This window comes from Bufo gargarizans, chromosome 3 (assembly GCF_014858855.1).
Source record: "Bufo gargarizans isolate SCDJY-AF-19 chromosome 3, ASM1485885v1, whole genome shotgun sequence".
Classification (NCBI taxonomy): domain Eukaryota; kingdom Metazoa; phylum Chordata; class Amphibia; order Anura; family Bufonidae; genus Bufo; species Bufo gargarizans.
Genome location: NC_058082.1, coordinates 355508477 through 355521409, shown reverse-complemented (window position 1 = coordinate 355521409; position 12933 = coordinate 355508477).

Below are 12933 nucleotides of genomic sequence, written 5' to 3'. Positions count from 1 at the left end.
CGTAGGTATTCTGAAAAGGTCTGTGCTGTGTTGGACTGAGAACGACCCGAAAATCTGAAAGTGCTTATGCGATTTTTGGAGTTCACTAACTACTACCGTAAATTTATTTTGAACTACTCAACTGTTGTTAAACCTTTAACGGACATGACTAGGCAAGGTTCGGATATCTCAGTCTGATCTGATGCGGCATTACAAGCCTTTTCAGCTGTGAGGAAATGTTTTACTTCTGCTCTTGTACTGGTGCAACCAGATGTGTCAAAGCCATTTATTAAGGAAGTTGAGTCATCCGAGGTGGGGCTAGGAGCAGTCTTGTCGCAGGGTCCTTCACCTAGTGAATGGCGCCCATGTGCTTTCTTCTCTAAGAAGCTCTCAACTGCTGAAAAAAATTGACATAGGTAATAGAGAGTTGCTGGCCATTAAGTTGGCTTTTGAGGAATGGCATCATTGGTTGGAAGGAGCGATTTATAACAATACAGTAATTACTGATCACAAAAATCTGGCTTAACTGGAGTGGGCTAAATGTCTGAACTCAAGGCAGGCCAGATGGTCGTTGTTTTTTTATTTTATTTTGTTGTCACCTATCGCCCTGGGGTTAAGAACGTCAAGGTGGATGCTTTGTCACGCAACTTTCCTTGGGGGGGGGGGGTGATTCAGAAGATCCCGGTCCGATATTAGCTGAAGGGGTCGTAATATCCGCCCTTTATCCCGAACTTGAAGCAGAGGTGTTGAAGGCCCATGGAGATTCACCGGATTACTATCCTCCAGGGAAGTTGTTTGTTCCTTCTGAATTACGGCACAAGGTGTTCGAGGAACATCACCGTGCTGTTCTTACAGGACACCCTGGGAGCAGATCCATCTGTCGTAGAATCTGGTGGCCTGGGTTGCATAAATGTATTGAGGGCTATGTGTCAGCTTGGGAGACTTGTGCATGTGCCAAGGTGACACATACTAGGCCTTTAAGATCTCTACTTCCGTTGTCTATCCCATCCCGACCTTGGACTCATTTATCCATGGACTTTATTACAGATTTGGGTCCAAGGTTTATTGGTCCATATAAGATCTCTGCCATTATTAACCCAGTAGCCTTTTGTCTTGAACTTCTGCAGGCTTTAAAAATTCATAATGTTTTCCGGATATCATTGCTGAATATGTCGAACCTGCTGACCCATCCTCCTTGCCTCCCGCTCCTGTCATGGTGGACGTTAATCTTGAATTTCAGATCGCAAGGATAGTGAACTCACAAAATTCTCTGTAGATCCCTTCAGTATCTTGTTCACTGGAAGGGTTACGGTCCAGAGGAGAGAATGTGGGTTCCAGTGGCTAGTCGCCTTGTGAAAGCCTCTCACAGGGCTCATCCAGCTAAGGTCAGTCCTCGGTGTCCGGAGGTCACCCATAGAAGGGGGTACTGTCATGGTCCCTCCCATGACAGTGGTTAGAAGATCTGACAGACTGGCTGCATGTGAGGTTATCTGACAGTCTCTCTGTTTTCACTTGTTGCAGTGTTGTTGTTGGTAATGACCACACCTCTTTTCTCAGGTGCAGCTTGTGCTTATTACTGTTCCTCTATTTAGTCTGGACTCACACTTCATGCCATGCAGTTGATTTTCTGGTGTGTGGTCCTCATCCTAGTTCCTGGTCATTTTCCTTCTGTTGTCATTCTGGTGTTTGTCCCCTCTCCTTGCACCATGACACTATAAGTCAGAGGTGTAGCTATAGGGGAAGAAGCTGCTTTGGGACCTGAACTCAGAAGGGACCCTGCCAACAGTATTATAAAATGACATTATATACAGAGACACGGGTAGGAAAAGGACGTAGCGGCTGCTGGACCTCATCTGAGAGAACGATCTTGACTAGTCACAGTGGGGGTTGCACAGGAGTTGGTGGTTGCGAAGAAGTTGCTGGGGGGTGGGGCCAAGTCATTTCCAGTTATACCACTGCTTTAAGTGCAAGGCACACAGCACCCCCCATAGAAATAAATATCCCCACCCCATGTATGCTTCATGTTCTGAGGGGTGATCCATTCCCTGCATCTCATTGCCCGATTCGTAATACTCTATTTTTAATAAGGCAGTTATGGGCAGGGACTGGATCCCTCCCCAGAACTCGAAAGATACTGTATCTTTTTGTATGTGTGTGTGTGTGTGTGTGTGTGTATATATATATATATATATATATATATATACATACAGTTGCAAGAAAAAGTATGTGAACCCTTTGGAATGATATGGATTTCTGCACAAATTGGTCATAAAATGTGATCTGATCTTCATCTAAGTCACAACAATAGACAATTGCAGTCTGCTTAAACTAATAACACACAAAGAATTAAATGTTACCATGTTTTTATTGAACACACCATGTAAACATTCACAGTGCAAGTGGAAAAAATATGTGAACCCTTGGATTTAATAACTGGTTGAACCACCTTTGGCAGCAATAACTTCATCCAAACGTTTCCTGTAGTTGCAGATCAGACGTGCACAACGGTCAGGAGTAATTCTTGACCATTCCTCTTTACAGAACTGTTTCAGTTCAGCAATATTCTTGGGATGTCTGGTGTGAATCGCTTTCTTGAGGTCATGCCACAGCATATCAATCAGGTTGAGGTCAGGACTCTGACTGGGCCACTCCAGAAGGCATATTTTATTCTGCTTAAGCCATTCTGTTGTTGATTTACTTCTATGCTTTGGGTCGTTGTCCTGTTGCAACATCCATCTTTGGTTGAGCTTCAGCTGGTGGACAGATGGCCTTAAGTTCTCCTGGAAAATGTCTTGATAAACTTGGGAATTCATTTTTCCTTTGATGATAGCACTCCGTCCAGGTCCTGACGCAGCAAAGCAGCCCCAAACCATGATGCCCCCACCACCATACTTCACAGTTGGGATGAGGTTTTGATGTTGGTGTGCTGTGCCTCTTTTTCTTCATACATAGTGTTGTGTGTTTCTTCCAAACAACTCAACTTTTGTTTCATCTGTCCATAGAATATTTTTCCAGTACTGCTGTGGAACATCCAGGTGCTCTTGTGCAAACTGTAAACATGCAGCAATGTTTTTTTGGGACAGCAGTGGCTTCATCTGTGGTATTCTCCCATGAAATCCATTCTTGTTTAGTGTTTAACGTATCGTAGATTCCCTAACAGGGATGTTAGCATATGCCAGCAGAGACTTTTGTTAGTCTTTAGCTGACACTCTAGGATTCTTCTTCACCTCATTGAGCAGTCTGCGCTGTGTTTTTGCAATTTATTTTTACAGGACAGCCACTCCTAGGGAGAGTAGCAGCAAGTGCTGAACTTTCTCCATTTATAGACAATTTGTGTTACCGTGGACTGATGAACAGCAAGGCTTTTGGAGATACTTTTATAACCCTTTCCAGCTTTATGCAAGTCAACAATTCTTAATCGTAAGTCTTCTGAGAGCTCTTTTGTGCGAGGCATCATTCACATCAGGCAATGCTTCTTGTGAAAAGCAAACCCAGAACTGGTGTGTGTTTTTTATAGGGCAGGGCAGCTGTAACCAACACCTCCAATCTCATATCATTGCTTGGACTCCAGTTGGCTAACATCTCACTCCAATTAGCTCTTGGATATGTCATTAGTCTAGGGGTTCACATACCTTTTCCACCTGCACTGTGAATGTTTACATAGTGTGTTCAATAAAAACATGGTAACATTTAATTCTTTGAGTGTTATTAGTTTAAGCAGACTGTGATTGTCTATTGTTGTGACTTAGATGAAGACCAGATCACATTTTATGACCAATTTGTGCAGAAATCCATATCATTCCAAAGGGTTCACAAACTTTTTCTTGCAACTATATATAGACAGAAAAATTAAAAAGTTATAGCTCTTGGAACACGACGATGAAAATAGGAAGAAAAACGCTTGGTCAGTAAACAGGCTGGTCACTAAGGGGTTATCAGATAAGCAATTCTATTAGGCCTTGATTCTGAAATTGGGGTGAATAAGCTTTTTAATTTTACTGTTACTTGGGTGTCCATCGTGTTTACAAGATAAGGAACTCTATTACGCCTTGATTCTCAAATTGGGGGTGAATAACCTGTCTTGTTCTACTGTTAGAGGGGTGTTCACCTTGTTTATTACATAATTAATTTATTAGGCCTTAATTCTCAAATTGGGATGAATAACCGGTCTACTACTTTTATTGGGGTTTCCGCATTGTTTAATAGATTAACAATTCTATTACACCTTGATTCTCAAATTGGGATCATTAACCTCTCTTGTTCTGTTAGGGGGTGTCTAACTTGTTCATTATATAATCAATTTTATTACACCTTCATTCTGAAATTGGGATGAATAAACTGTCTTGTTCTGCTGTTAGTGGGGTGTTTATATTGACATTGAATAACATTTTAAATATACAGTTAGTGTTACTGTACAATATTTCCAACAGACAGTTGCCAGGGCCCTCCAAAGGAAGGGGCAGTGGGAAAAAAATGTTGCAAGAAGCGGGGGGGGGGGGAAGGAGGGGTGGTAGCAGCAGCCACAGCAACAGGCCACAGATGTCACTGCAATCCAGCAGTCATGTTGGAATGGTTGACTCGGTCTTCAACATTTCAACATCATCTCAACTGACACCAACAGCCAGGAGTTTGTGGGTTCCACTTACACCACACTTAGTTGGCATGGCCCAAGAAAAAGCTTGGTGTCTGTTCTTTTTTTATTTTTATTTATAATTTTATTGGTTTTTCCAACAATAAACAAGGGGTAACAAGGTACCAGGGTAGAGGCACGCAGGCCTGTCTAGATACTAAAATAAGTACATTACATTTTAGCAAAAGATGCTGCATAGGATCAAATTACACATTCTGTACACCATGAGTATTACATAGTCAGATAAAGTGGAATTGTGGGGAAGAAAGGAGCATGTTATTAAGCTAGATCAAAACATCTAAGAGCGAAATAAGACAATCATGCAGGCATAAGAAGGTGCATATCCCTGATCAGGACACTGTCTACAAGAGATGAGAAGGTCTATTCTTTGTGTACGTTCGCCAGACCCACAGGGTATGTACCCAGCCCCAGTGGCCACCGAGGTAGAAGGCTGACTAGGGGGTGAACTGCTAAGGCAGAAGTTGATCCCCTGGGACAACGACCTGGTGTCATTGGATAGGAGTCCAGTTTACTTATGGGGGTTTCTGAAAACCGACCAAAGGAGCCACTTCTTGAGAAAGATTTCATGGGATCGCATTTCCCATGAAGAAAGCTCTTCGAACCTATGAATTTGGTCCATTTTTTGGATCCAGTCGTCTAAGGTTGGGACGTGGGGTTGTAGCCAATGCTTGGGGAGCAAAAGGCGCGCAGCCATTAGCATTTGAGCAAATACGTATGGCGGTTTTGCCGCATGTTCAGTTAGAGGGATGGATAGGAGAGCTAGCTGTGGAGAGGTTGGAATAGAGGTCCCACAGATCTTGTTTGAATGAGCAAAAATCTCTGTCCACCATTTATGAATGGGAGGACAGGTCCACCATATATGGAAGCTGAATCAGAGTACAATGATGTTTTATCAGGGGTATTATACCATCTAGTGAGGATCTTGTAGCTATTTTCCTGAATTCGTACGCAGCGGGAGGCACCATGGGGAGAACTCAGGAGACGAGGTAGATTATTAAATGGGACCACAATATTGAGATCTCTTTCCCAACTACAAACAAATGATGGTTTAGCAAGCATAGGAGGCGAGCGAAGTTTGCTATAAATCAACAATATGAGTTTCCTAGGGGTGGAGTGGTGAGAGATAATCGACTCGAACCACACTGTGGGGCGAGACAAATCCCCTATATTTATATGTTGTTTCAGATAAGCTCTAAGATATACGATAGTGAAGATATCACAAGGATGGGGGTTTAAAAGAGCGTTCGTTGTTTGATGGTCCATCCACTCTCCCGAGGGGAGTGCCAAAGTGTTAATATGTAGTGAGGAAGACTTAAGCCCTTGGGAGGTCGCAGATCTTATGGGGGAAGGAGCTGTATCAACAATATCCTTTACTGTCAGGAGGGGAGAGGGAAATGGAACAGAGCAGTGCGAGGACGAGAACCATTTCCAGGCCTCTAATGTGGCTTTTATTATTGGGTAATGGGAATATTGTCCTGGGAAAACCATTTGAGAACCAAGGAGCAGGGCCCTGGGGGATTTCTTAAAGATATCCATATCAGTTTCCACCGTGAGAGAGTGCGGGGAAGGCCGCAACCAGGCCACCACTCGGGTGAGGAGGATAGCCCTACCATAAGTTTTGGGGTTTGGCATTCCAATCCCTCCTGCATGTCTAGGCCTAGTGAGTAGGGAATACGACAGTCTCGCTTTTTTGCTGTTCCAAATAAAAGTTCTAAACTTTTTGGTGATTTGCTCGTAATATTGTTTGGGAACTGGGATAGGTAATACCTGTTGTAAGTAGGTTAGTCGAGGGAGGATTAGTGATGCAAGGAGATTCTTGCGGCCGAACCAAGAGAGAGTTGGATTGGATTGTGCCAGTTTGTCAATGGCCTCAAATATGGATTTTCTAAGGGGGATATAATTATGAGTAAAAAGGTTGTGTATGTTTGGACTGAGTTTGACCCCTAAATATGTAATAGTAGGTGAAGACCAGTTAAAGGGTGAGTCTCTCATCAACTCGTTCTTTGTGGATTGGGGAATTCCCCTGCATAGGACCAGGGATTTGCTTGCATTGATTTTGAAGTCTGAGGCTAAGCTGAAACTATTCAGGTGGGTTTGAATTCGTGGTAGGGAAGTTTTAGGGTTAGTCGTCATCATAAGAACGTCGTCGGCAAATGCTGCAACTTTCTGCTCCCTGCCTCCAAAACATAGACCTGAAATCTCCTCATCTCGCCTAATGTTAGCAAGGAGCGGCTCTAATGCCAAGATAAATAGGAGAGGTGAGAGGGAGCAGCCTTGTCTTGTCCCATTGCTTATCGAGAATGGGGCAGATAAGCTTCCGTTAACTTGTACCCTAGCTGACGCTTGCTCATACATAGCAAAAGTTGCCCGTACAAAGGGATCAGGGAGGCCAAACCTAAGCAGAGTGTGTTTTAGGTATTGCCAATTTACCCTATCAAATGCTTTCTCTGCGTCAGTACTAAGGAGAAGCAGGGGGGAAGAAAGTCTTTTGGCATGGCAGAGGACATTGATCACTCTGGAAGTGTTATCTTTGCCTTCTCTGGCCCGGATGAAGCCAACCTGATCTCCATGTATGAGGAGGGGGAGAAGGACGGCAAGCCTGTTGGCTAACATCTTGGCTAGGAGCTTGAGGTCTATGTTTAGGAGGGATATGGGCCTGTATTTGGAACATTGTTTGGGGTTTTTCCCTTCTTTTGGTATAAGGGAGATATGCGCCACCGTCATGTCTCTGGAGAGTGGGCAGCCTAGCAGAGACTGGTTACAGACCTTCAAGAGATGGGGGAGGAGGAGGTTCTGAAAGGTTTTATAATATGAGAGTGGAAGCCCGTCTGGGCCTGGACTCTTTCCTACAGGCATTTGTAACATAGCGTTCTTGAGTTCCAGGATGGTGAAAGGGGCTTCTAGTTTTAATTTCTGATCAGGGGAGAGATGAGGCACTTTGGATGAATCTAAGAAACTTCCTATAGCAGACGTTCTCTTTTCAGTAGAATCAAGGGGGGAAAGGTTATATAAATTATTATAGTATTCCCGGAATTGAGCAGCGATCTGAGCAGTAGAAAAGATCGGTATACCACCAGGAGAGGATAGCTTATGGGCATAATTAGAGGACCTCCTACCCCTGATTCTACTCATCAGAAATTTTGTGGCCTCATCTCCGTGGGGAAAGAACTTATGTTGCATGCTCATGTAGTATTTAGCTGCTTTAGATGATAGAAGAGATTTGAGTTTCGCTCTGTATTCAGAAAGTTCTCTTAACTGGGAATCAGTGGGGGAAGATTTATGGCAAGACTCCAGACTCTGTATTTTTTTTAGGACTTCATCTATGGCTTTTTCTTGTAATTTTTTTCTATAGGACCCAATATTAATAAAGTGACCCCTAATAACCGGTTTATGGGCATCCCAGAGGGTGTTAAAAGAGATGTCTGTGCCTTCATTCAAAGAGAAATAGTCCGCTAGATGTTTGGAGACTTGGTCTACTAAATCTTGGGAGCCTAATAGGGTCTCGTTTAATCGCCAATTAAAACATGTAGGATTTTTAGCGGGGGCTAGAACCTTAATAAATATAGGGGAGTGGTCAGACAAGTGAATGGAGCCTATCGATGCTGTGCTACATAGATGGAGGTGTTCCTTAGAGATAAAAAGGTAGTCCAGCCGGTGATATGTGACGTGGACTGGAGAGTAGAAGGTGTAGTCAAGGGCATTGGGGTGAAGGGAGCGCCAGGAGTCAACCAAATGGAGATCCCAGAGGGTTTTCCTGACAAATTTGAGGGATTTGCCAGAGTGGGATGACCTGTGTGAAGATATGTCGAGTTGTGGGAATAGGGCAATGTTCAGGTCTCCTCCCATTATCACAATCCCTTCTTTAAAAGGGTTGATAATTGGGACTAAATTGGCTATCCATTGGGACTGATTGGAGTTAGGACCGTAAATGTTAATGAAGGTGTAAACTTGTTGGCCAATGGAACCCTTAATCAGCATATACCTTCCCTCTGGGTCAAGTACTTGGTCGGTAAGCTTAAATGGGATCTTTTTGTGAAAACCTATGCTAACCCCACTTGATGCAGAGGAGTTGCCCCCACAGTGGTACCAATCAGAATAATAAGAGTACTACATGTTGGGGTAGCGATTAAAACGATAGTGCGTCTCTTGGAGGAACACCACTTCGGCCTTGGCTTTCCTTAGAATGGAAAAGACCTGACTCCTTTTGGAAGGGGAGTGGAAGCCTTTGACATTATAAGAAGCAATATGTAGGTCAGCCATATGATGTAGTGTAAGTGGAGTTACCTCTAAGCCGACGATGTCTCCTCCAAGAGAGTAAAAGGGTATTGTGCGTTCTCATCTCTAGATGTGTAAACAGGATCAAGATGCAGCAATGGTCGCATGTTGCGAATAGAAGTGTCTCGTACCTTGGGGAAAGAACAGGGTAAAAAAATAGAACAAAACATAATAAAATAGACAAAAAAGATCTAGGCATAATTGCATATGCTACATACATGAGGGGGGAGTGTGGTCTTGTGACCATGAAAGAGGTCATATAACACCTCAGAAATCTAATGAGTTATCGGGGAGAATGAATCTACCCGGGCGGTAGAGCAGGTATATATATTTTGACGGTATATCCATTAATAGTAAATTAGCAGAAAAGACGTACGAGAACCTACTCAGGATGGAAAAAGAAAACGATAAGACAATAGTCCCATTCATGCAGAAAGGAATTACTGCGGATTAGACTGGTGATCCCGGGAAAGGCTTCTAGGAGTGAACTGTAGCCCTCTTTTCCTGGATCTGGATGACTTCGGGGTACGCGGGACCTCAAAAGGGACTATTTTAGGAAGTTCTGGGAGGTCACTCAGATCCTGGTAAAGCTCCCAATTCTCAATTGGCAAGGGGTCGATGTTCAAGACGTCGTAGGTAGCTTGCAGGTCTGTGAAGGATGAGATGAAAACTTTTTTCCCTGCACAGGAGAACGAGAGTCCAAAAGGATAGGACCAGCGATATATGATTTTGTTAGAACGAAGCCAGTCGGTCAGGGGCTTCAGTGCTCTTTGTTTCTTCGAAGTAGAGGGGGCCAAATCTTGATAAATTTCAAGTTAAGAGTCCTCATAGGATAAATCTGCACTGTGACGGGCTGCTTCTAAAATGGCGGACTTGACCGGAAAATTCAGAAACCTGCAGATAACATCCCTGGGTGGGTCAGAGGGCTTGGGTTTCGGGCGCAGGGCCCTGTGTGCCTGTTCGATGACCACTTCTTGCGGGAAGTCGGACTCCAATAGTGAGCCGCAGATAGCTAGGACGGTTGCTGGTATGTCCCCCGGTAGTATCGCCTCTGGGATCCCACGGAACCTTAAGTTGTTGCGGCGCCCTCTGTTTTCCTGATCCTCGATCGCGTTGTGAAGCCCATTCAGGTAAGTAGAGCATCGGCGTAAGGCATCTGACACTGCAGTATGGTGATTTAGGGACACTGTTTGGTGTGTTTCTAAAGCCTCCACCCGGTCCCCGATGTGTCTGACCTCCTGCCTAAACGCCGAGATTTCTGTGAGGATGGGTTCCATAACCGTGCTCAGGGCCCGATCCAGATATTTTCTGGTTAGGGGAAGGTCAGAACTGACCTGAGAATCCTCTGTTTCGCTTTCCCCTTCCGAGAGGACTGGAGCACGCCTTTGCGCTTTAGGTTGTGGTGTCGGCGCCATCTTGGTTTCTCTCTGTGCGACCGTTGCTGCAGCCTTCTTAAGAAATTTCTCCATGTCACCCGGAGGAACTTGACCTTTAGAGGTGGTGGAATGATCACCTTGCTTCGGGTTACCGATTTTGACCATTCTCGCCCAAAAGTGCTGCTGATAGCTTGTGTTATACACGATCCTCTTAGGAGAGCAGTGAACTATGCGGCCATCTCTGTCCGGCGCTAGCTCCGCCCCCCCCCCTGGTGTCTGTTCTGAACCTGTCTCTTTTCTTTGCTGCTACTTCTGCCAGGCTCTGCTGCACTTTTCAGCTAGGAAGATATTATTAAGGACAGTCAGCAGTTACTGGCCAGCCCAGATTTGAGGGAGAGGTCCACTGCTTCCTCTGATGGGAGCAGGTGTTGGCAGTGGTCTGTGAAGCGGCCATGAGACTGGTGAGGGTGACATAAGTGACGAGAAGACAGTAGTGGACTATGATATAGCCGATTGCACGTGGAAGCCAAGTGAAGAGGGGGCATCATCATCATCAGGGGGTGAGGGTGGCCTCTTTCCTATGAAACAGAGTCAGGGTGGCAGCATGCGGCTGAGCTAGCATGGTGCAAGTGTGGCCGTGAGCCATCAGGGTGGCAGCAGTGTGAGATCTGGAGCCAAACATGCCTGGGGTAGACCGTCTGCTACTCAGGAGCCTACCTGTCCAAAAACAACTAATGGTGCACAGCTTCATAGAGGCAGAGGAAGACAGTCAGAACAGAGTGGTGTGGGTAAAATTCCATACTTGCCAGTGTGGGAATTTTTCATTAAGTCAATGGACATCAGTGTGGCTGTACAGGTCCTTCTAAAAAAATTAGCATATTGTGATAAAGTTCATTATTTTCTGTAATGTACTGATAAACATTAGACTTTCATATATTTTAGATTCATTACACGCCAACTGAAGTAGTTCAAGCCTTTTATTATTTTAATATTGATGATTTTGGCATACAGCTCATGAAAACCCAAAATTCCTATCTCAAAAAATTAGCATATCATGAAAAGGTTCTCTAAACGAGCTATTAACCTAATCATTTGAATCAACTAATTAACTCTAAACACCTGCAAAAGATTCCTGAGGCTTTTAAAAACTCCCAGCCTGGTTCATTACTCAAAACTGCAATCATGGGTAAGACTGCCAACCTGACTGCTGTCCAGAAGGCCATCATTGACACCCTCAAGCAAGAGGGTAACATAGTAACATAGTACATAAGGCCGAAAAAAGACATTTGTCCATCCAGTTTGGCCTGTCATCCTGCAAGTTGATCCAGAGGAAGGCAAAAAACCCCTGTGAGGTAGAAGCCAATTTTCCTCACTTTAGGGGAATAAAAATTCCTTCCCGACTCCAATCAGGCAATCAGAATAAATCCCTGGATCAACGATATCTCTCTAGTAGCTATAGCCTGTAATATTATTACGCTCCAGAAATACATCCAGGCCCCTCTTGAATTCCTTTATTGTACTCACCATCACCACCTCCTCAGGCAGAGAGTTCCATAGTCTCACTGCTCTTACCGTAAAGAATCCTCTTCTATGTTTGTGTACAAACCTTCTTTCCTCCAGACGCATAGGATGTCCCCTCGTCACAGTCACCGTCCTGGGAATAAATAGATGACGGGATAGATCTCTGTACTGACCCCTGATATATTTATACATATTAATTAGATCTCCTCTCAGTCGTCTTTTTTCTAAAGTGAATAACCCTAATTTTGATAATCTTTCAGGGTACTGTAGTTGCCCCATTCCAGTTATTACTTTAGTTGCCCTCCTCTGGACCCTCTCCAGCTCTGCTATGTCTGCTTTGTTCACTGGATGTAATGACTGGCGTCACACACAGGGAGGAAAACAGGGAAAGCCCTGCCCAAGGGAGAGGGAAAGGTGGTGACCCCTAACTTACCTTGCGGCTGGCACCTGACTGCCCTGACGTCCCTAGACGGGTTCCTCACCCGTGCGGCGATCACGTGCCTAAACTCTGGCTTTCCCTGAAATGAGCCCTAGATAGTGAACGGGCCGGTGGGATCGCTAGTCCGCACCACTGCACTAAGAGGGAAACACCAGGGAGAGGACAGACAAATACAAACAAACACAAACACCCAGGTGGGCGACCACAGCAGTCCACAAAGGTCCAACAGGGATCTGGAGGGTAGCGTTCTGAAACAACCATCCGAGAACGCAGCAACACAGCTCCAGTGGGTCAGAATAGATGTCCAGGCAGGAAGCTCTATCTCTGGCAACCAGAGAAGTGTGAGAGAGGAATATAAGGAGGTTTGGGAGTGCTGGACAAGGAACAGCTGAGGAGAAGGAGCTACGGATCCCTGAGTGAGCCAAAAGGGTTTGCAAAGCAAACCCAGAAAGCTACCATAAGGAAAACAGCCCTATCTTAAATAGAGCGTGCAGCCAACCGCTGCGACTTCCTGACCCCGGGTATAACGGAGTCAGGCGTGGTTCTCGATACCCTCGTGACACTGGAGCCCAGAACTGTACACAGTACTCCATGTGTGGTCTGACTAATGATTTGTAAAGTGGTAGGACTATGTTCTCATCACGGGCATCTATGCCCCTTTTGATGCAACCCATTATCTTATTTGCCTTGGC